Source organism: Falco biarmicus, chromosome Z, assembly GCF_023638135.1.
Source record: "Falco biarmicus isolate bFalBia1 chromosome Z, bFalBia1.pri, whole genome shotgun sequence".
Taxonomy (NCBI): domain Eukaryota; kingdom Metazoa; phylum Chordata; class Aves; order Falconiformes; family Falconidae; genus Falco; species Falco biarmicus.
The window spans coordinates 41456092-41480963 of NC_079311.1; the positions used below are offsets into that span (position 1 = coordinate 41456092).

Genomic DNA, 24872 nt, shown 5'->3' on the forward strand with positions numbered 1-24872 from the left:
CTTCTCAGTTACATGATTGTTTTTTGTGGAGATACAAGTGCTTTTTCTCACTCCTTTAAAAAGCATTGTAGACTGCTGCATGCATCCACTTCAGTCTTTCTACTGAAGTTCCTCTCTGCTACTAAAGCACCCTGTCAGGTACCGTACATTTTAGGATAAAGAAGAGTAGGAATAACAACCGAAAAGTCTTTAAGCAAAAGAAGAAAAAGACAGAGACTATGACTCAAGCTAATAGTTTCGATAGAAATTGGGAGATGCAGAAAATCAGCTGCCCGTGGTAAATATATGAAATTCTTATATTCTAAGGTTTGAAGGTTTTTTTGTACCAATGAGAAACTGTGGATTTCCACTAAAAATATTTTTTCTGCAGGTATATAGATGAGAGTGCCTAAAAACTATTATCTTCAGTGTTTAACACAAAAATTGAATTTATTTCTAGGAAATCAGTGCTTAAGTTAATATCTAATGCTCCAGTGACAGAAAACGTGAAAACCTTCAATCTGCTCTGCTCAGCACACAAAACCAAGAATGGTTCACAGTCTCCCAGTGAGAGGGCTTCACACTATGCCGTATACAACAGCTCTTTGGAAGATATAGCCTAAACAGTATCTCATAGTATTTTTCTGCCTTAGATTCTCAGGAAACCTACTATTATGCCTATTTTTTTGTCTTATTAAACAGTTAAGACATGGAAGGAACAAATTATTTTAAAATCATGAGTTATGCTTAAAAAAAATATTTAAAAATAAGGCAGCCAATTCAGAATAATGATGAAACAACCTGGATGCTTGTTGCAAATGCAAAGCACCATTTCCTCTGATTCCCAAACACATCCATGCATTTAAGAATCATGTTTCACGTGGGATTTTCTGCCTCTGCCTGAGCTGCTTGTTCTTCAGCAGTGCTGCTTGATTCCTGCCCTGCGACGAGCTGCTCTGCCACCCACCGGCCACTTTATTCCTGATAGAGACAGCATAGTGGAAGAGCAAAACAGCTTTCCTACATGCATCAAAATGGTTATTTGAAGCAGACCCACCTCAAGTATCTTTACAGCAGATGAAGCATAATTTCAATAAGGTATCTCTACTTTTCCAAAATGAAGAAGTCTGTGGGACAGAAGACATCTGGCGCTCAGTCTACCTGGATCACATCTGCCCTGGGTACCACTGGGCTGCTGACCTTCCCACACATTTAGATTCATATTTGAGAGAGATTAATATCTTACACTGGCATTAATGACCTGTGCCTTGGAAAGATGAGAGCATTGTTTAGGTATTTCATTGTGGATTGACCTCATAGATATCTAAAGTGAGGCTGCATATGCTAAAATCAAAACTTAGAGGTGAGATGAGGCTTGGGTTCTACTTACCTGCCTGTATGACTTAATACCAAATGCATGAAAAGGAATTTTCACAGACTGGAAAGGCCTTTCTTGCCTTTGCAATCTCTGCATTAATGTCTTCTGGCTGTGTTTTGCATGTTGCAGACCATGTTTTCTTGTCTGTGGGAGCACTAGTGTTAAGTAGCAAAGCCCATTTTTGCACTGCCAGCTCTTCGAATGTTACATTTATGTTTTGAAAATTAAAATACTACTGAAACAGAAATAGTATGCACTTAAAATGTTTTGGAATGCTTCTATATTTTCACATAAAAATGTAAAACCTTGGTTTAACCCCAGCTGGCAGCTAAGTACCACACAGCTGGCCCAGTGGTACTGGGAGGAGAATCAGGAAAAAGGTAAAATTCATGGGTTGAGATAACAACAATTTAATAATTACAAAAATATAACACTAGTAATCATAATAGCAATTGTAATGAAAAGGAGAGAGAGGGACAGAAGGATAAAATCCAAAAGGGAAAAAAGCCAAGTGACGTGCAATACGGTTGCTCACCACCCATTGACTGATGCCCAGCCAGTCCCTGAGCAGCAATCAGTCAGCCCTTCAGCCCTGGCCAGCTCCCCCCAGTTTATATACTCAGCATGACGTCATATAGTATAGAATATTCCTTTGGCTAGTTCGGGTCAGCTGTCCTGGATGTGTCCCCTCCCAATTTCTTGTGCCCCTCCAGCCCTCTTGCTGGCAGGACTTCAGAAACTGAAAAGTCCTCAATTTAAAGTAATCACTACTTAGCAACAGCTAAGAACATCAGTGTGTTATCAACATTATTCTCATACTAAATCCAAAACACAGCATTGTACCAGTTACTGAGAAGAAAATTAACCCTATCCAAGCCAAAACCAGGACAAATCTTTTCCCCAGTATTAAAAGCAATCAATAGATCCACAGTTTCTACTTTAACCTGGGAAAGAACATCATCACCACAGATTTTGACTTAATGTAAGGCATAAATGTTACCCCATTATTTCCATGCTCACATGAAAGCATGGTTTTTTATGAAGGACTTCCTATATTCTGCTATGATTATCGAGAGCTATTTCTGTGCCACACATCCAGATAACTCACGGACATCAGATACTCATCCTCCCTTACCACTCAAGCAAGAGTGCTCATTCCTGAATTTATGTTCTGGTCATTATATGAACAGCACTATTAAATAGCACCAAAAATATTCTGCGCTTGTCTTAGATAACCAGTCCTTTGAAGAGACTGTTTCAAAGTACAGCCCCCCACATATGGCTTACACTTCTGTTCTGCTTTTATTACTGAAGCATGGTAAGTCATGTAGTCAAGTATGCAGTCATCCAGCCAACTCAACAGCCTGGTACATCCCTTTTCTTAGAGGGTAGAATAATTACAGTTTCCATAGTCACCAAATTGACCCTTATTTTAAGTGGTTTAAATTCTCCAGGACTAACAGCTAGCTCTGTGTTTCCCTCCTGGAATAATGAAGAGCATGTTGCTTTTAATGATGGTCATATTAGACGTTCATTCATTGTGTTACCTGGAAGCAATTACATTACATCAGTTTCACAAGGTGGAGGGAAAGAGAAGAAAAAGATCAAGATACTGCCACACTCTGATACTATGAACAGGCTATTCATACAAAAAAAGAGGTGGAAAAAAAAGTGTAAGTCAGATGTTAGCAGTGATGGGATCCCAGAAGCAGCTTCAACTACCACCAGCTGAGGGACTTTAGTGACTGGAGTATCCTTGCACATTAGCAAATGAGGCACCCACCTGAAGTGTCAGGACCTGCAGCTGTGAATATTGCATCACAAGGGAGTGAAAAGGAGACCTGTACACCCTCCTATCACCCAGTGTCACTGATTAGAGCAGACAATGATTTAGAAACAAGGTTATCTTAGCCCCTGAAGTATTATTCAGTATGGAGGCCCTGCAGCTAATGTCTACCAAAGTGTGATTTATGTAATAGGGCACAACTAGTACTCAATATGCCAAGGGCAGATTTCTGCTAACACATGTGAGGTAAAGGTAAAATATTGAAATACTGAAAAGCCCTGTGATTTTACCACAACAAACCAAAACCAGGGAGAAAATATCATATCATGACATTATCAGGAACAATCAGCAGAGATTTGTGAAGTTTATCTTCACTGACATCTGCTCCCAAGCAGCACCCTTCCTAGGTCATTTGCATTCAGTAATTATCTTACCGCTTCTTAGCTAGATTCAGAAGTTATGCAAATCAGCGTAGAGAAGATACACAATTTTATCAGGTGCTAATTAAGCACCTAGGGTTTACTCCATGGGAATTTTGGCATCAGTGCAGAAGGAACAGAATCAGACTCACTGTTTTTTGTGCTGATGACCTCTGATGAACTGCCTGTGTCAAAATCCCACATTCAGCTACAATAATTAGTATTCTAGATGATCTTTTTGGATCAAGTGTTCATCAGAATAAAATACTGTATCATGTTTCATTATTATGTTTTTAATAAAGGATAGTGTACTATACTAGGTAATACTTTTGTTTGAGACAATGTTTTAGTTGTATCAACACTGGGAGAAGCCTAGCCTCAACTAAGGTTCCTGATTCCTGTTTCACCCTTCCTGGCCCCTCAGACAGGTCAGGAACTGGTGCTGGCTGACTGGGCTTGCACTCAGTTACCCACAAACTTTTGCTCTTCAGGTCTGAAGTAAAAGCATCCTTCTAACTGGTGTTAACAACAACCTATGTCAGCTCATAATCACAGACATGGTTACAACATGCGTTAAGCATTCATATTTCCAGTTCAGCACAAAGAACAATCACAGGATTTTATACAGTGAGATGCAGAGAGCTGAAACAATAGGAACACCATATGAGGCAACAGGCAGAAGGGCTTTCTCATTGCAAACGGGCATTAGAGGATTATTTGGCAAGCTGTGTATGCACAGCAAAAAAATGAGGGGAAGAAGCCAGCAGGCAGAAGGAAACAGTTTGGTCCAGGAGGGAAACAGTAAGTGTGCTCCCCAGGGAACAAAATCATGTGGGTGTAGTAAACCACCTACTGATGTTTGTTCCTCTTGTGTTGGAGAGAACTGGGACTTCTGTTTGATCTAGATGCTGGATTTATAGCTGCTCCCCTGTCTCCACCTATGACTGATCACACCTGTATAGACATGGAGCTCCAAAGTGTCTGTAGAAGAGGAAAAGAACTAAATTTCAGCATTTCTGTGCTGTCCAGACTGAATCCACTCATGGCTTCCCTTGTCTATACTTGTACAATCAATTTGTCTTTATAGTTCAGATTATCAGCATCTTGGGGAAGGAGCTGTCAGAGGTATTTTTTTAACAAGCACTATGCCTGCCCATATCACCATGCCAATAATTATAGTTCTGGATTGCTTTCTGTGGGTTGTGTGTCTCAGGCAAAAGTGAAAAGAAATAAATTAGAGGTATTATAGTAGCCGAGATCACAGATTTTGAATGAAGCTGTTGGGCACAGTAATTTAGATTTACATTTCTTAAAAATAGCTGTCAAAGTTATATGTCATTCTGTTAGCACAATGTTTAATTTATCTTTCTGCTCAGCAAGGTTGCCTGGAAACAGGGAAATAGGCTGAGAAATCCCTTTGTGAAAGTGTGGTATCACTTGAGAAATCAATATGACCACTTTATGGCTGCTATTTTTATTCAAAGATTTAGAACCTTTGAGATTAAAAAAACCCAACCAACTTGTAGTAATTTTAAATATACCTGGTACAACTAGCAACTTGGAAGTAGGACTTTGTTCAGCCCCAGCAGTCTGTCACTTTCACAATTATAGTGCACACTGGTATCTCTCCTGGCACAAGTAACAATCACATTCAAGGCAGAGCTTCTCTTGCAATATGCAAACCTAGGACTGAAGGCTGAGTGGCTTCACAGAGAGAAAGCAAGCAAATTATTTTTAATCACAGGCCATGAAATTGCAGCATGAAGTGCAGTAAAAGCATGGAAATATCTATACTTACAGTGTCTGTCCCTAGCAGACAAACTCATTCAAACAATGCTACCGAAGAGACATCCATCTAGGTTTGCTGTCAGCTCATATACTGTTCCGCATTGTGCATGGCTGAGAAGGGCAAGGAGGCAAGGAGAGACAGCAACAGAGAGATGACTGGGGCAGTTATATTAACTGGTCAAGGGGAGAAATGATCATGCAAGATTTTTCAGAAATACAGCTCTATGCTGCAAATCTCTTTATCTGCCTGTGCTGAACTCAATGCTGATGGAAAACACTTGCAAAACACGTGCATCAGTCACTGTAAAAAGCTTTTTGAGATAAACAGCTAGGTTGCAGGATTTCTTCTAATGCAGGGGATTTATCAAAGCTTTTGAATTTTTTCTTTATTGGATTATACAGAAGTTTAAGAACCAAATATACCCGTACTTGTGTGAAAAAACTTCATCTCCCTGGTTATTCCCTTGAAATTCTTGGGACACATGTACAGGTTTAAATGGACTACTTGATTAGGCTCTGTGATGCTTTGCCAGCTGCACCTTGCTACAGGTTTTGCAGACCTACAGGTGACCCCACACCTTGCACCTCCTCTGCCGTGCCGCCCCCCCCAAGTTGTACTCTTCTATTTTCCACATTTCTCAGCATCTTGCCTTTGCAGCACAAAACCCGCTGAACTATGAGTACACTGAATATTAAGTTGTGAATGCAATAAGCAGAGGTGGCTGGAAAAGGTTTCAGCAGAGTCTGTTGCACCGTTGTACAGTCTGGACTTGAGACAGATGCAGGCAGAGCAAAAAAGAGTAGAAGACAGTGCCCGCTGGAAGAGCAGGGTGAAAAGTTATATTGAATAATTAATATGATGTGCTTCACCATTCTCATTCTTCAGACTGTCTGTCAGCAGGCTTGTAATTTTCCTGTTAATTTTCTGTGGGGGAAAAAAAACATCCAGGTTGATTTCTGCCAGTGATGTTGTTTGTTATCTGTGGGGACAGAGTGGGCATTCAGTATGCAAACTCAAGGGTTGCACTGGTTGCTTTTGGCTGTTTAAACATGGCATTATTTTCCTGCCACCTTACCTGGAGAATGACATTCGTTAAAGTCTGGTTCTGCTACAACCGAATTTACTCCAGGATACCCTTTGACTTTAATGATATAACAATATCCTGCAGTCATATGCTCAAATCAAATCAGTGCAGAACAGGTACTCACAGTGAAAATCAAAACAAAGCCCCAGAGTAGTTTATTCTCTACATAAATGGATTTTCCTGTCCAAAAGGTTACTTATGCAAAGAAGACATGAAAATAAAATGCATAGGTCATTTCCTGTTCTTTGTTAGATCTGAGTATGAGAAGTATCATTCACTTGTAGCGAAAAGTCCTTTTACAGTTATATATTTAACAGAAAAATCTGACACAACGCAGGAAGGCCAAGAGCTGGTATCAAGCAACCTTGAGTTTTGTGGCCTTCAGCTAGAGCTAAGATGACTCAAATAACATAACATGTAATTCCAATAACCCTACAGGGATGCTGTTCAAGAGCAAATGTAAATTATTATGAACTTATGCATCCCTGGAGATTTACTCAAAGAGAATACAGAGATGATTGCCTTTGGGATGAATGAAGGCTGTAGTACTCACTGTGCTATACCCACATGAGCTTCTGTGAGCAAGACATGAAGAATGATGACAACAGAAAGCAGAGAATTGTTCTCAGGAGGGTTCCAAAAAAGCTGCTCCACAGGTGATGCATCGAAGAGGGGTGTTTCCAGGGCAACTTGATTCTATGATGCTCTTGCCACAAACATAAAGTACAGCCCTATAGATGTAGACCTTGGACTTCGGCAGTCTTTTAGTATAGTCTCTGACTGTACACTGCTGTAGCATGGTTTTCAAGAGCAGTTCATTCATAAAGAAAATTCAGCAGCACTAATATGGATACCAGTACATGCACTCTGATGGATGTGGCTTCACTACTGATGCAGTTGTTCGTAAGCTAAGGCGTCCAGGCATACAGGGGAAATTTAAGCATAGGCAGGGCAAGAAACAGACATCAGGAAATGAGTATCATGTCAACAAAACACATGGATTAGAATGTGGGATCTTTTCCAGCAAAATAACCTTAATGGTATTTCATTTACAATTTACGAGTGTGAGGATCACTCTAGGCCTGTATCTTAATAATGTATAATAGAAATGCTAGTACTTCAGGAAGTGGGGTGGGGGTGACAATTATAGCCCTGGCCACCCGAGTTCCACCTCACCCCTGATCAGCTAATACCTTTTAAAACCACACTGTATAGTCTGATTAATTTCTAAAAGCTGGTGTGACTGTATGCTGTAGTTTAACTCCCTGATAGCTCCATTCACTTCACCACAGGGTTACACTCGGAAATCAAGGAGTGCTAATGAAATCCATTCCCTTATTTTGAGACAGAGACAAGAGAAATGGCTACAAAGTAAAACTCAGTGTTTTTTCTATAGTGCCTTGTCTTTATTGCGGTCCACAAGAAGATGGTCACCCACAAAAGCGGCTTTTCAGAGGAGCATTCTAACTATTCAAGCAGAAGGCTTTATTCAGAGGGATCTTTAATTAGCAGTTGTAAAGAAATAGTGGTGTGGAAACTTGCACAAAACACACTCACTCAGGGTTATGATACTGAAAGCAAGGGAGGGACTTGAACAGGAACTTGAACAGTAGGGCAAAAAAAAGGAACGGGGTTAAGAGTAGGAAATTACTGATGAATTTTCAAGATGGCTTGGTTGAGCATTCACTGAAACTAATCTTTGTACAGCCTGCTTAGCCTTCCTAGCCCAGGCATTTTAAGTTGCACACTAGCAGGAAACAGTTTCCTGGCCTGCCTTGCATTTGCAAGTATTTGTTAAGTAGCATAACAGGTGCTTTGCTAATGGCTAAGAACTGCTAAACTTCAGTATCAGTGTTAGGTTCTGAACTGATAATTTGTTGTTTGTAAATAAGATGAGGTCTAAGACCTTACTGTGAATTTTCACTGGGCCGATGTTTGCTTGGCCATGTGGCTTTGTCATGTGTGTAGACCATACTGACCACAGAGCCTAAAACTCCCTGGGGGAAAAAAAAATAATCTTACACAAGGAGAAGATGGGTTTCACTGACTTCTTAACCCTCTCTTACATACCTAAGAACAACTTGTCACTGCATTCAGAGTAATTATAGTTGGCCACGTTAACAAAAAATTGCTTTTCTACCTGAGGAAGCCCGGTCAAAAAAAACGTTTCAGAGTGCAGGAAGGGTCTTCTTCCTCATTGTGCTTCACAGATATCCCCAAATCTTACTCAACACATTGCTGTAACACAACAACTCTGCAGAAACATAAACTGGTCAGGTTTGAGCTGTGTTTTTTTCACGGGAGGAGGAAAATTAACTACATTTATAGAATTTTCTTCATGTTTTCATCCTTAAAACAGGAGGGAGTCCAGAGGATCTATAAAATAACCTGGAGGGTGATTTATGTGGGGAAGTTCAGAAAGCTGGTACCTCCCTGTGCTTTTCCCCCTTGCTGTTTTATTAAGAAATAGAGAAAACCGAAGGGAAAGCCAAAGACGATGACACCACTTGTGCGGGATGCGCTGCCCTCCTCAGGCAACCTGCCTTGAAAAGCTCGCTGCTGCCTTCAGAACAACCATTACAGCGGGAAAGGCGCCCCTCCAAGAAATAACATGAATTTATTTTACCTTGCCAAGACACGACTCGGGACAAAAAGCCGGCCAGCACTGCCACCAGGCCGGTGACGGCTCCTCGCCCCCTGTGAGGACACCTCTACCACAGGGCGGCGGCCTTTGCCGCTCCTCTCGCGGGCGCTAAAATGGCGGCGGGCCAGCCGCGGGGGGGGAGCTGCCCTCGCGCGGGCGCCCCCCCGCCCCCCCCGCAGGGCGCAGCCCGCGCCACCACGGCGGGCGCGCGGAGGGGGGGCTGTGGAGCTGCCAGGGGCGGCGGTCGCGGAGGGTGGTGGCCGTGGCAGCCGCCCCCGCCGCCCCCGCTCCCCCGCCCCTGTGAGCGCCGCTCGGAGCGGCGCCTCCGTCCTTGTGGTGCCGCAGCCACGGACGGGGAGCCTCTTGTGTGTCGGGAAAAGCGCCGCCGAGGCAGCGGTGCTTCACAGTTTGAACCCAGTGCCGTCTGAGAGTCGGTGACTGCGTTTGGCCTGGCCTCAGAAAACCGGTCGCTCCCCAGCCGCTCCCTTGCAGCAGTGAGGGGTTCGACCTGGCCTCAGGAGGGGCTTTGGTGACCCCGGTGGAGCTGCACAGGGACGTCGCTGGTGGGGCAGGTGGGAGCGATGAGGTAAAAGTCACGTTAGGATGACTAAAGGGAGTGGGTGGCTTGGTGACGGTACTGAGGCCCTTCTTTTTTTACACCTGGTGGTGTGGCTGGTGTTGCTTTTTCATGCTTGAATGCAAATCTTCTCATGAGCAGGTAGAGCTGCGGGTAACGAATTGCATCACCGGTAAAGAGATGCGCTGCCTTTGCACAGCAATGCATCTCAGAGCCAGGAGAGGTCAGCTCTGTGCCCCTGTAAAAGATGCTGCCTTCAGGTTTTCCTCGGAGAGAAAGGTGAGCTTTGTATTTATGCTTGGAAAAATAATAAATAGGCCAGGGAGATGGCAAAAGGATTCCTCAACTGTTTCATTCGTGCCCCAGATATTTATCCTCCCAGCCCTTTATTACTTTTAATTTTTCTGGACTAGAAAAATCTGTAGCAGCTTTTACTTCAAAGTGCAGGGTAAAGCAAATAGTGTAATACCTTGGACAAAATTTGGACCAAACGCTCACCTTGATGAGAGCTGTTGTTATTCTGTACGTGTCCTCAGTTAACGCGAGGCATTTTGTCTCTTTGATATAATGCCTTAGCCTGCAGATACATCAGGAGAGGTGCTTATGGGGTGCAAAAGCTAGTATAACTTTTGTTTTTGTATCAGAGGAGCAGAGACAAGCTGAAATACAAGTGGCCACTTTCCCCCAGACTGCAGCCAGAATCAAACATGGTTTTGGACTTTTTGTTTTGGTTTTTGCCTCTTTCCTTCTTATTTATGGGGAGAAACTAATACGCCATATACAATCTAGTGTTGCAATGGCTTTCCCTTGCTGTCTTTTCTGCCTGTGATCTTGGGACCTTGGAAGGTAGTGGTGCACCTCAAATGGTATACGACTATACCCTGTGCATAACAGACAGAATCTTGAGGCACAGAAGAACCCTTATTTTGGACCTGAATTATCAGGCTAGTTGAGCCATATGAACTCAAGTTGTGCATGACACAAATGGTAAGATTTACTTGCAAAAGCACAGCCTTGCGACACTGGCAGCCACCTGCTCTTTTGCAGGCCAAAGGCCCCATGGGACTCACAAGAGACTGCAGCATGTCAGCAGACAGTCCTGCAGTCTTTTCTGGTGGACTCAGCACTTGAGGCTGCTGTAGCAAGAGATGGGAAAGTAGGAAATAGTTTTTATATCCCACTGAGCTCCATCAGATGGGATTACCGGCTGACATCTGCATCCCAACTCAATTGAGTCCAGCCAGCTGGCTGTCAGGCTGAGGTGTCCAACGTGGGCGACAGCCAGTTTGCATGGAAGATTTTGAAGCTCCTCATGTTGTTGCTGTTTCGCCTCCAGGCCTCATCTCTGATTTCTTGCCAGAGCAGGAAGCAAAGCTTCTTCTAGCCCAGTTTTGCAGACCCAAAGAATTCAGGTGAAGATTTCTGATTTTCTCCAGAACTTTGAACTGCCTGTCATGGATTCTGGTGAAGCTACCATTAATGAAAGCTACAGGTATAAATCAAAGATGTGATTCAGAGAGTCAAGTTCTCATTTTGATGCAGTGTAAAGCATCTGTTGTGAATTCAGCACATGTAACCTCTCACTGATGCTAAAAGAAATTAAGTATGTGAAATGGAGAGGGCATGCCACATACATGAACTGAGCAAGCCAACTTATAGTCTCAGTTACACTGATGTAAATGTAAGGTAGTTCATTAACTTTTAGTGGTGTTAGGTTTATACCACTGATATACTCATTTAGTCTACTTTAATAATATATATAAAAATGTGTTTCCATTTCTTGTTAGTGGTTGATCTGAGGCTTGGGAAGCCACCACGTGAGTTTACAGAGCAATCACTACTAATCCACAGAGTGGTGCTGTTGTATTTTGGATGTACTGCAACAGAGTACAGACGTTTCTTTAGTCTGTTTAATTTAGCTAAGCTTTTGTCCAGGTGGCATTGTAACTAAGGACAGAATTTAAACAAAATACTTCACATTTCTTTTCCAGGCATTTAGCCTCTGAACAATAAGGGTTCTGTCCTAATTGCAATTTCATGTATCTGGATTAGTTTTCATGTTTTTCAACTGTGCTCTTGTCATTGTTTGCTATAAGTGAGTATTAGTGTTCTTTGACCTGGTTCAGGATGGGAGAGGGATGTCTGTCCTTCTCAGGTCTTTTGTCCCTCAGCGTATGAGGTAGTGTGGCCACAGATGACAGCTGTGGACTATGCCATATAGCAGGGCTTCCCTCAGTGTGAGGCTTAGGATACAGGAGAGCCTAAGTGCAGGAGCCAGGGTAACACCTCTTGCTCACCAAGTAGTGTGTGATAGTCACAGGTGTCCTCTACTATATGCCTGAGTAGAAACAACACAGTTGATACTGGGTCAGACTTCTCTACCTTATGCCACCACACGCTCTTGTCTACATTACTCCATGACAGTTTAACTCTGAGAAGAGACTATTTTGATTCCCATGCCCATAAACTCGTAGCCTTTCTGAGGTGATTGCCAGCGACTCCTATCTATACCATTTTGTGCCACTAAATAAATTGGTCTTACTCTATTAGAATTTACTGCAGTCTTGGTTATTGTGGAGAATTAGGCTACTTTTATCTGAATTGTTTATTCATCAGCTACAGGTCACAAAAGTCAGGTTCTTAACTTCTCAGACAAATCATCCCTTGCAGGCCTTTTTGCGCTTTCCTGAATTCTCTCTTCTGTCTTCTTTGACTCCTTGACTGTCGTGCCAAAAAAGCGGGAACTAACTGCTGCTTCACAAAATGATAGGTCTCTTGATTTTTTTTTTTGAGCCTCACTGGTGATCTAGCTTGAATCTTGCCTAGTTACAAAATAACAGAGGAAGTGGAGATATTTTATCTTAGCTATAAGGTACGATTTCAGACAGTTTGGATTTGAGATCTCAATTGATGTGGCCAGCCCTATGGGAATGGCTTTGACCTGGTTTCTAACCAGTGCTCCCTTGGATAGTTTAAAATAATTAGAAGATATTTGTGTAAATGTACTCTGATGGATACATAATATATTATACTGGGGAAAAATAATTGCAATTCTACGAAGGATAAAGGATGAAATGAGACTAGCTCTGCTAAGAACAGAGATAGTTTATCCTTGTTTGAGAAATCAAGAGCAGATTCTGTACAGAGAATCTATATTGTTTCACAGGAGAATTGTCTTGTTTAATGTCTGCATGTGCAGCTTTAATACATAAGAGGCTTTCAGGGTATATTGCAAAACATTGATGAAAATAGAACACATTGCTAATAGAACACTTGGTTAATGTGGATGATGGTCTGGTAATCTCTTATCTCTGCATGCAGCATATACAAGGCTTAATTCATAAAGGCTGATTCTGTCATTCTTTCTCTGCTTAAACTTATTTTAATATATACTTCCATATCCAATTCTTGACCGTTTTACCTATGTAGCTTAAAGTGTGTGTCACAGATTTATTACAACACGCATTACACAAATTTTGTCAGCAGCAAGTTGTGAAAAAGCTTTATTTTGAACAGTAGTTTCTTTAGCTACATGCTCGCAAGATGCCTGCCACTGCTCCGTGAGATGCTGTTTTCAGTTGCCAAAAAGTTCACAGCTTTCAGAGGAAACATTTTCCATGTTATGTATCTGCTTTGGGCTGATATGTATCTATACAGTTTAAGCTCAAATAGTTCTGCCATTTCTGGGAACGTGTACAGGAAGATAAACAAATTCTTTGTTGTTGTTGAGAAGACCTGTGTGCTTTGTAGAAAAGTTTTTGATGTGATGGGGAGATTGCTCTTTTGCCAGCTGGTGCTTTTTCTAGCCTGCACAAACATACCTCTGTCTGGCCAGGCTGCAACTTTTGAAAAACTTGATTTGTAGGTGCTCAGTAAAAGATTTTCCAGAGCACAGAGATAGATTTAGCCTAGATATCTTGCTTGTAGGATGCTACATCCTCTCTCACTCCTTTCCAGCTGCCCTGTACACCAGTCCCACAGAATGGCAGGGAATACTTATTTCAGGATGAGCATTTTTCAGTATTTGTTCCCACTGTGTATGTGGAGGGCCTCTTCCAGGTTAGGTATTAGAAGAGGTGGTAGACTGGGGCAGGGACAACCCTCACCACTGTTTGAGAAAGGGAGAGCTTCAAGGCAAAGCAGCATAAAGAGCTTGTTAACCACTTGCCCAGGTAGAAAATGCTTCCTACCAGAACTTGCAGTAGAATGTGGGACTTCCAGTCAGCATCTTCCTCCACAGCCAGGAAACAGCTTTGAAATCCACTGGCAAAATATGTTTCATATTTTCCCTCACTGACTAATCCAGTTTAAGGTTAACAATTCACATGAATAAGCAAGTGCTCATTTAGCTCAAACTAAGTATCTGTATAGCCTGGAATTTCTGCTTTTTCAGTAAAAAAGTAAAGTTAATAACATTAAAATAAATTTAATGCTCTGAAGTTAAGCACTCCAGATTTGTGATGTGAAGTCATTAGTCTCCTTGCCTTATTTCCTATGAGTCCTCCAGATTCTATAACAAATAATCCAGGGATTCTGGAGACAGCAGTGTTATTTACTGGATAGCTTTCCTACGCTCTCAGACTGTCTGCTCTCCACAAGCATTTTGCAGAGGCTGTTTGGAAAAATAGGACGTACTCATGTACTTAAAAACAGCAGGATAGCATATGCACAAAGGGGCCAAGTTTCAACAACCATAGTATTCTTAGCTCCTAACTGAAGTTTTAGACTGCACAGTGATTTTGCTTAGCTTAATACAGCTTCAGAAAGGGAGAAGCTGTAAGATTAACTGAAGAAACCAAAACACTGAAACAGGATAAATCTTACCTTGTTTGAAGAGAAAGTAAGCCAAGTATCAGAGCCTTCTTAGCTGGGGAAATGGTGAGATTTGAACAGTTTTCTGCCTTTAAATGTTTATTCAGTTTCCTGTAAGTTCCATTTTGTTTTCTTTTTCCCTTGGTTGCATATCATGAACTCAACAGTTGCAATTTTACAGAAAGTTAAGGACCGAATTGTTTGTAAGTACTTAAGTTTAGGAAATGGCCAGTGCAAAAAAGCGTGCATCTGTTTCAAGTGACAACAAGGCATTTGGCACTGACCAGTTCCTGGAGGTTTGGGGCTACAGTTTTTGCAGACACAACTCCATTGACTCCCCTGAATAAGCCAAATACACTCCAACTGTTTTTACTTGCTTTCCCTTCATGATGGAATTTGGCGTGCCTGTGTCTCTGTTCCTGTGGGGCTCTGACACATACTGGTGCGAAGCCCAAGGATTGCAGGTGTAGAGTGTTGTACATAATATGCAGGGTTAAACAGTGACAGCAATTCTCTGTAAGCTGTTACATTTCTTAATTTTATGGTCATCTCTTGAATTGGGTAAATATATCTGTGATTGTGTTCCATGTAGCCTTTTAACAAAGACGTAAAGAAAGAACTATTTTCTGGCCTTTTAAGCATTCCCACTTTCCCATTCCTAAACACTACTCGGAATCAGTGAGAGTATCTTTGGAACCATTTAATCTATGCAGCAATTAGGCTTTGTTATTAGTGAATGGCTAAATTTACATGCCCACCAGCATTCTTTTTAACACTGGTAGCCTGAATTAGAGAAAGCCTGATAGTTCTGCAATGTAAAACTCATGGTTTAGTGTCCCCCTTCTAAAGAAAAAGGCCCCATGGCCTCTTCTTCCTTGTGCGCCTTTTCTGTCTGCATGTTAGCCAGGTGACATTTGTTTGAAAACAGAGTCCTTTGGGGAAAATTCCCATTTTTGCATAGGACAGGACAGCAAATAAGGAAGTGGCTGGAGATCAGTCTGTTTTGCTTCACTGTTTTTCACAAATTGTTAATTCTTTTTTTGGATGATTTTGCATAAGTATTAACATTTGCTGTGGAAATTTAGTGAGCTTGTCTGAGGATAAAGGGCAATACTCTGTATGTTCTGCTTTGTTGCTTTTTTTGCAGAAGAATGTGCCCAGTTACGTATCGGGTAGATTCACCTATGAGACTGTCTCATGGTACCCGTTGCATTTCCCTGTGGCAGTCTGGACCTTCTCTACTTTGGATTTGTAATAAAGGCAGGTGGTGTCACTGTCACACACTCTTTCTCAGGTCTCTTCCGGGACAGAGGAAGTAACCTTGGAGGTGCACTGGGGAAACAGTGATGTAGTGCAATTTAATTTTCTTGAAGGCAGAGGCCTTTTGTTTCAATGGAGGTAGAAATGGCTCTGAAAACATCTAGAGGGGAATTGGGATAGGATTTGGTTTCTGAAGAATGTGTGAAGACATGCAGTTGCTTTCAGAAGGTAATGGGCTTTCTGAGAAAGCAGTATTTCAGGATTGTGTTTGTTTTGTCTGGCTGGGTTAAGAACTTGATGCCTAAAAGGGGAAAAGGAAAAAGTATTCAACAGGAGCTCAGCTGAAGGATGCATGAGGATAAAGGAAGTCATGCAGAGGAGATGCAGTCAATAACTTTTTTTTTTTTTTTGGTGACAAATTAATATGCTCTTACACTTACTGGGATCCCACCTTCTCCTTGCCAATTGCCAGGACTTGTGTGTGGGCTCTTTCCATGCTGTCAGTTACCATACTTCATTAATGACCCTTAAGAGTCTAACATTAACACCTGTTTGTGGTAATTTCCTGTCACTGTTTACTCTCCCAGATGGTACAAATACAATATGCCCAGTGTGTTAGGCATTTGTCAGTAATATACTCTTTGCCAGCTAAATGCCATTCATTTTGAATTTGACAGTCATTTCATAGCCTGAAGAGTCTGTCCTCTAAGTCAAAAGCAGAAATCGTAGACAGATTTTAGATTCTCACAGTAAATAGGAAAGAAAGAGCCCAATTGTTTGTCCTTCGTCGTACAGTTTATTTTCTTGTACCAAAAGGGTAGAACTGAGGAAAAGCAGCAACTTAAAATCTAAATGAGTGCATAAGACTGAGACGGGTGGCTGCAGTGCAGTTGGATAGGGTGCACTCATGTGATCCTGAACCTGTTATTTCATGAACAGAAGAAAATATGTGACTTTGTTCTGATGACTGAAAGCCACAGATATTGGAAGATTTTGCTGCAGAGAAGAATGTGGTTTCCACATCTTGAATTAAGTCTTGCTGTTGCCTTGGGAAGATATTTAAAGAAGCAACCAGAAGGCTGATAAACAGTGTTTCTGGAGTGCTCTGAGAAGTCATCCAACACTGGCCAAAATATTCTGTGTGTCATGCATGGCTTTGATTTCCAGCTCTCCTGGAGCAGGGAACATTTTTTTTTTTTTTCTAGCACTGTAATGTACCATGTCCATTTCCACTTCTAGGAAAATGTTTTATATTGATACCAATAAGAAAACCATATTGATGCCAACTATCTTGGCTTTATCAGAAATAAAAAAAGTTACAGACACACGCATGTGTGAATTTTGAGCCCAATAGGCAAAAGTCTAAAAGATGATTAAGTGAATACCTCTGCTAACCCATAGACCAGTTGTTCACTACAATCATTACTATCTAAATTGCTACATTCTGCACAGGAAAGGTCAAATCGGGTGCTCATGCCAACGGAGAGCATATAGACACATTCTTCCAGGTCAGATGGTGTTATTTAGAGGCTGAATCCCTGACAGCTGTGCCTCAATAACAGAGATGGTGGTAAAGCATTTATCTCTTTTCCACACAGGCAAATATCCAAAGCTCATTATTTTACAGGACCAAGCAAAACAAAGCCCTTGTGGAGCTGTGAATGCATTCAATTATTGTTGAGGTCTTTAACATGGTGCATGTCTGGCTGTTGTGTGTGTGTATAAATGCTAAAGTCAATTAAGAATGCAAGCCATTTTTTAGCTAAATAATCAGGACAATTTAAGAGGCAGATTTTGAGTACTGTTTCTTTGCTCATAAAACCTTACACATCTGAGCGAATATAATCTTACTCACTCATCAGCTTCTGCCAGGAGATGATGGATAATTTGTCAGTAATCCCCTCAAACCTGGACACTGGGTTCTTGTAAGTAAAAAAGTTCTGAGAGGAGATAAAGAGCAAGGCAAAATCTGCAGCTTGAGAAAAGCCACTGAGGAGTCAGCAACTGAGAGATCAATGAGAGGCCATCTCCCCCCCAGGCTATTAGAGCAGAGAAGGTTTTTTAATACAAGGAATCTATATCACAAATAGGTAATAGTCCATTTTACATTTCAGTGCTGCACCAACATTATCCCCAACATGCTGGGGAAGGTAGCTTATGAGTAAGGGGACCCAACTGAGCAACCATTGCCTTTGTTCTCTTTGTCATATTGGAGTCTCATATCTTGGAAACAATCTTCAGGCTTTTGTGGATGTGGAATATGGCTGCAGTATGCCATGGAGCAAACTTATGATTAAAGATTTTACTGTAGGTCTTACCAGCCTTGATATCCAAAACTTCTGTCAGTTTGTGTGAAAAGCAACCCCTTCCTTTTTTTTTTTTTTTTTTTTTTTTGGTTTTATGTGTTGGCAAAGTCATGCATTGCAACACTGTAGTGGCCACAGTGCACTGCTTAAGAAGATGAAAGGAGTCAAAAAGACAAAGAGAGACAGAAAAGCTCGGGGGTATCTGGCTTCAATGGTAATGATTATGATCTGAAGCTTCTTTTGTTCCCTGCATCCCTCCCTTTGATGCCCTTCAGTGAGGTGGGTATGATAAGAGAGATTACCTCTAAATTCAGATAGTTTTTGCATGCTGTTTTATGTGTGCTTCTACAATCATCACTGGATACCTTTAACAACAATGGGCAGCAAAGAGCAGGGAGGAGATAAAAACACACCTAGGACATGCTTTGGGTTTTGGAATTGCCAAACAGCTGACTCAAGAGTTGACTTTTTCAATCCAGACAGCCAGTAAAGGCTGGTTTATTTTGGAAGTGGCCTTCTTCTTCACTGTAACTCCCCACTGATAACTGAGGTTTAGTTTCCAATATCAGAAGATGTTTGTTTTTCTGGTTGTATGGTAAAGAGCAAGACTGAGTTTTGAGGCCCAGGCTCAGATTCAAAGGGTCAGAGTGGCTCCCTATGTATGAAGAAGCTGAGGTTTCTAGCATTGCTGGAGGGGGCTGTGCAGTCCAGAGCAAGCCTCCCTCATCACAAATGTTGGGTAACAACTACTAGAACATATTTAATGCTCTTGAAAGCTTTGTTCAGTATGGGACTTAAAAACTGGAATCCTTCAGCAGTGCCTGGGCCACAAATTCTCTGAACAGCTCAAGGATGGTTTCTGCAGTACTGGCAGCCCTGCAAGCTCAAGCAGGGTGCTGGAGAGCCTGCTGTGTTCTTTCTACCTCCTTTATCACTATCAGTCATAAAAACTAAGTAGTTGGGAATTAGATGACAATTTAAGTGCTGATAAATATTGAGGAATAATGGAATATGTCTGGCTTCTCTTAAAACTGTGATGAGATGGCTGAGATAACAGGATTAAGTGTGTATTTGCATGTGTGTGTATGTATATGTATTCACAAAACAACAGGACTAAAAGTATAGGCGGAAATAAATGCATTTGTGAGAGATATTTCTCTCTTTTCAACTTGCGTTAGCATTTAGAAGTGCTTACAGAACGACCTTTACAGGTGTGCTTGATCAATCTGTTCTCTACCTCAAACAAATCTCTTACCTGACTTTGGAAAAAGTACACCAAATCTCATAGGGGCACAGAGCCTGAGCAGAAAAATTTGGAACCATGTCTGCTATTCATTCTTTTGAGCAATATTCATAGAGAGCTATGGAAACTGTGTGGGATTCTAAATCTTCCTCTACAAGTTGACCAACAAATAATAAATGAGACATTCTTGTGTCAATAGTGGAGAGCTCGCTCTCTCTGTCTCTCAGGCATGCTGTTGTCAATGTGTGCTCAGGGCAGTCTGCATGACAGTTGTTAATATTAGGAAGAAAGCTCAGAGCACTGTCTGTAGTCTTGGGCAGATGGAGCATCCTAAAAGATGCTTTACTTCAGTCCAGGCAGTATTTAGCCTGGACATTAGTTTGTGAGCTTAGTGTCAAGAACACATCTCAATACAGAACTAGAATTTTCCAGATGTCAAAGCCCATTTGCACAAGTTTGAATCCTTTTTATTTTTAAACACTGCTCCATTGCTTTCTTGCTCTATATGATACCTTTTTTATTGGCAGCAAATGTGATCACTTTGAATACACTGTTATATATAGTTTTAATTACGTCTTTGTACTTTGATTTATGTGAATAACACGTTCAGCATGATCCTGTGTCACAGACTATCATCAAAATAGATTTCCCTCTAGAGAGTCTTTGGCTTGGCTATAACAACAGATATTTTTTCTCAAAAATATTAAGGAGATTCATTAAAGACAAGGCTAGAAAGGAGAGAGAAGTTCCTCAGTTTTCAGTGCAGGTAGACCACTAAAAGTTTCGGAGTAGGTTTCTCTTAATACTGATGAAGGTTTAATTCTTGAACAAGAATTGCTATTCTGTCTGACTCTAAAAGAACTTGCATTACTGTTCCTGAGCCATATGCTGTCTTTACAGCCTGTATGCGCTTTTGTGTATGTGTATACCTGCTGCTACCAAATTGCACTGCCCCAAAAGCAGCCTATACTCTATAGCAGTATATGCTATGAAATTCAGGTGGAACATTCCCAGCTACTGGGAGGTTGCTTCTGGTCAGAGAGTGTTCCTTGCCATGGATTTGGCCTATTCCAGCTAGTGGTGGCCACAGGCTGTTCCTGAACACAGCTCAGCAACTCAAAAGGCCTAGGCCTAGGGACCGTTTCCACCAGACTGTGCATATGTACTTGAATTCTGCAGAATTGGGCTGTTCTGTTCCCGTTCAGTGCCTGGGAATGGCACTGGGTGTGTACAATTTAGCCCAAAATGATACATTCACAGTCAGGCTCGATACGACTAACTGCCCCTATACGTGAAGAGGTAAGAGCCTTATGACTGCTGTTAATTGTAATCATAACTTTGTCTGCCACGGTATGTCCCTGATACTCCTTTTTCCCATATTCAAATGCACAAACCAGGGGAAGACTCCTAAGGAAGACAAGGGTTGTTTTTGCCTGGGCTGCAGCATTGTTCTGTACCTTGGCTGTTCACAGAGCATTTCCGAGCATAAGCAGCTCGTTCAGGTGCAGGCTGCACACTGCACTTGTGCATTTGGAGTTAACCCAACCTGCCTATTCTGGCATTGTGATACAGAATAAAGAAAAGGCAACCCATGTCATTATACAGAATATCAACTATTGCCAGCAGCGTCAGCTGAATATCCAACATTGACCAGATTTCTGAAGGGCTGAACACCTGATAAGCCCTTTTTTATGTAAATGCCTGCTAGTGGACTCTCAGGCCTTTCAGGCTGTAAATTTGGTTCCTCAGACCTGGTCTTTGTGCATCTGTTTTTGAAAATCTGTGTTTTCTGGGTGTGGTTTGTTTAAAATAAAACGCTTTTCTTCCTTAAGATGCTTCCTAGAGCTGTGGGGTAACCCTCCTTTTTCTGCTTTCTGCCTGGAATTTATCTGAGATTACAGCCTAGAGAAGGTCTTTAGTAGGGCTGCTCATGCCAAGGAAATGATTAATAAAGGGCTGATAAATTCTTTACAAAGACCTGATCCCTGTAGATCACAGGGTGACTGTCTTCATAGGCATGATGGTGTACTCAGGAGTCATGGTAGAGACAACTGCCTTCTTTATCCATCCTTTTCTTCTCTGAAATCTTCAAGACTTCATACTGCTGTTAATCTCTTGTTAGTCAGAATTATAACTTTCAAGTTATTACTGCCCTTGTTGGTGAGATCTTCCCAGGCATTATTGAACTGGGTTTTGGGATGGACAAGGAAATAGGCACTAACATCTTGCCTGCATCTCTGTTTTAGCTGGTTCTGTAAAGTCTCAGTGCATGGAGTTAACCAGTGTCCCCATCAAAGTGTTTTATCTCCAAAACTTTCTCACCTACACAAGATTCTTCACTGGTGAATCTCAGGTATCTCAGACATGACTGAGATTGGAAAAAACATTCCTCAATAAAGGAAATAATCACCTTAACTACAAAAGAACTAGTGCCTCCTTATACCATTTACAAGTTTTTCCGTGCCAAAGCTCCATGAAGATTTCAAAGAGAAACAGACCTTTTTCACAGAGACATCTTCTGTCCAAAAATGAAGTTAAACAATGAGACCTTTTAAAATGAATTGGTATTCACTGAAATTAATTTATTCCCTTGGGAGAAAGGCCAATCAGCTAAAGGACTTTTTTTGTCTGTATGTAAAAATGAAGATAGTAAAGTCTAATTTGCTTTGCAGGAATGATGTTGGCGTATAAATCTGATGTGCCTTTAATTATCCCTGTGGGTATTTTTTCTGTTATTTTGCGAGTGAAATTTGTCATCTGGTGTGTTGTTCTTCTTGATACTTGCTTAAAAATAATCTAAGAGATATGGAAACTGTGGTATAAATTATTCTTCGTTTTCGCACAACTGAACTGAATAACTTTTAGTATAGATTGGTATTTTTTCTGCCTTCTTTCCTATTAAAACTCAATGTTAAATAGCTGTTTGACTTGCCTGCGTGGTGCTTCTACTTCATTTCAAGACACTTAATCTGTGTTTAGTTATTCCTAGGGAAGGAAGGCATTTTTTCCTGAAATCTGTAGGAACAGACTTATGCCATTTTTTGATGTAAGACAATTTATACAAGTTGTGGATTTGCTGTAGTGGGGAGGGTTTTGTTATTATGATATTTGGTCCATAGCTTGTTTTTAGGTTATTCAGCATTCTGTACTCATTATTTTTTTATGGTGGGTCTGGTGCTTTTTTGAGGCATTTTTTCATCCAGTGCTTTGAATATTTTATCTTGACTGAAATTTCTCATTCCACCCCCATATTCTGATTTCCTTCTTCACTGATTTTTTGGCTCTGATAGCATTTCGACATAGGGTTTTTTTTCTCTTCCTTTTTAGGTTTCTCTGTTTTTCTTCAAAATTCCAGCTTCCCATTTGGTATGCTTTAATATTTCTCTGTTTCATTCCCTCCATGTACTGCGGGTTTTGGTTTTTTTTTTTATTTACTTGTGAAAACTTTAGAAGATATTAAGATCTTAACCATCTTTTTGTCCATTTTCCAGATGGTCTGTAGTGACTCTGAAAGTTATGTTGGAGTTAACACATGCCCTGCAAAAACAGACATTTGAAGCTTGCTCATTTCTCTTTAGATGGAACATCTTTCACTGGCTATTTATATTTTTCAGTTTATATTTGCATTCACAAACTCCAATTTTGTTGAAGTTCAGCAGTTCATCCTGCAAGACATGCTACAAGCATTTAATTTCTTATCACAAAAGCTGTGTGTAATGATTTCATAGTTTTTATTGAAAAAATAAGTTATTACTTTTTTTTTGTGTTGCAGTAGGGAGTAAGCTAAATGACAGACACATGACACATGGTTCACAGGACAAAGTCTTCTTTTGTGTCCCTTCTGGACTGATAATCCATCATGGCTAGTATTTAATTATTTCTGTGCAAAGATGTAAGTGGCTTCACTGTCTGAAATGCAGGCTTGGGAGTACTGTGTTTCTGATGAAAGAGATTTTAGACCAAATTTGACCTGTTTGGACTTTTTAATGGTTATGGGGGGGTGTTAATTGCAAAAAGACATACAGTATGTTCTGTGAAGAGTCTTTTCTTTCCACATGACCTGCTCATCTATAAATAAGAAGATTAAATAAATTACAGGGAAGCGAATCTTTGAGATCTGTAGGATTAGAAGAAGATTGGCCATCGACTTCAAAGAGAACTAAGTGCTTTTGAACGTCTTGCCTTTGACATTATTTTTGTGAATGTTTGCATAGCTGGACAATGGTCAATATGCTATAAATCTCTGACAGCAGAGACTGACCCAAATTCTATTCCTTTCTGAGGGGACGTTCACAGATTTAATTTTATTAGCAGAGAAGCTAGATTCCGTTCTCTGAACTAAGTCTATCAAGGTCTGGAAAACCTTGTGAAATGTTTGTAATTTTCCAGAAGTAATTTTAGAAAGCTATATGGGAAACCATTATAAACTATTAAAAAAAAATGACGATTCAGAGATGTCTGTTGTGGCTTAACCCAGAACTATTTGAGACACCATAGCTCCAGTGAGTAGGTTTTGTGTAAACTTTTGTGCTGTTTAGTGGCTGATGACTCCTCTTGGCTTGTATTTTACTGAATTTTTAACCTCTGCACTACACTGGCAAAGGGAATGGTTATTTCTCCATTAATCATTGCCTAACAGTGAAAAGGCCATCTGGGCATTTGGAAATGACACAGTAAATTCTTGACCCTCACAGCAGAGCTCCCAGGGACTTTAGAGGTGCCATGGCCATGCAGATGAGTCAACTCCTATACTGTAGGGCAGCATCTCGATGTGGACTCAATACTTACAACACCCAAGATGACTGTCATTCTGCTGTGACTATCAGCATCTGCTCTGTGGCCGCTACCCAGGCATTGGCTCTAGAGAGAGAGAGTTCTTCCTCTTACTTTGGCCCTTTTTACCTGGTACAAGTGGTACATCATTAGAGCTTCTCCCTGTTATCTTCATCACACAGAAACTGTTCATTTGACAATGAAATACTGCCTTCTGGAGCACAAGGAAAACTCCAGATGAGTGGAAAAATTCTTCCTCTTCCTGCATGTGAGGTCTGAAAAGCACCTAGCACTGAGACCATGTTCCAGAACGGGGATTGGTATTCAGTTAATTTGCTGCAGGCTGCTCAGTACTTTATTGGTGTGACTAGGTGTCAGTGAGGGACTCTGCTCCTGACACAGCAACCTCATGTGTTCAGAGGCCTAGCACCTTTATGTTTTTCCAGCAAAGCCAATGGAGAGCTTTTGTGAGGGGAACTTTGCTGAGCACACAGACAGATCCTGATGTGGCAGGGAGGACAGGAAGCTCTGCCCTAGAAGATGGAATATTCAATCTGCTTGGTGCTCTTTGTTTGCTGAGGTATCATGCTTGACATTTCCCTCTCTCATACCTGATTTGCAGGTTATACCTGGAAGGCTAGCATCAGCAGACTTGATTTTCATGTAAAGTTTACATACTCTTCTTATCACCTTGGATATTACTTCACTTCCTTATCTTGGATGTGCTTGGTACATGAGGGTATCTGACCTCCCTTCTGCTTCCCTCCTCCTGCTTTCCTTTCTTGGTAGCTGCAGCTGTAATTTCTGCATTTTCTTTTCATA

At 41.1% G+C, this 24872-nt stretch overlaps 1 long non-coding RNA gene across 4 annotated transcripts in view; it reads left to right on the plus strand.

Annotated features, from left to right (window-relative positions):
* Positions 1 to 9323: 9323 nt before the first annotated feature.
* The window catches only part of LOC130143028 (uncharacterized), a 53415-nt gene continuing 37866 nt past the window's right edge, over positions 9324 to 24872 (plus strand). For 2 of the 4 annotated variants that reach the window (XR_008819613.1, XR_008819614.1), the window contains exons 1-2: positions 9324 to 9665; positions 10993 to 11148. This is a non-coding gene — a long non-coding RNA (uncharacterized LOC130143028). The remainder of the gene's footprint in view (positions 9666 to 10992; positions 11149 to 24872) is intronic. The other 2 variants (XR_008819612.1, XR_008819611.1) reach the window with 1 other exon arrangement.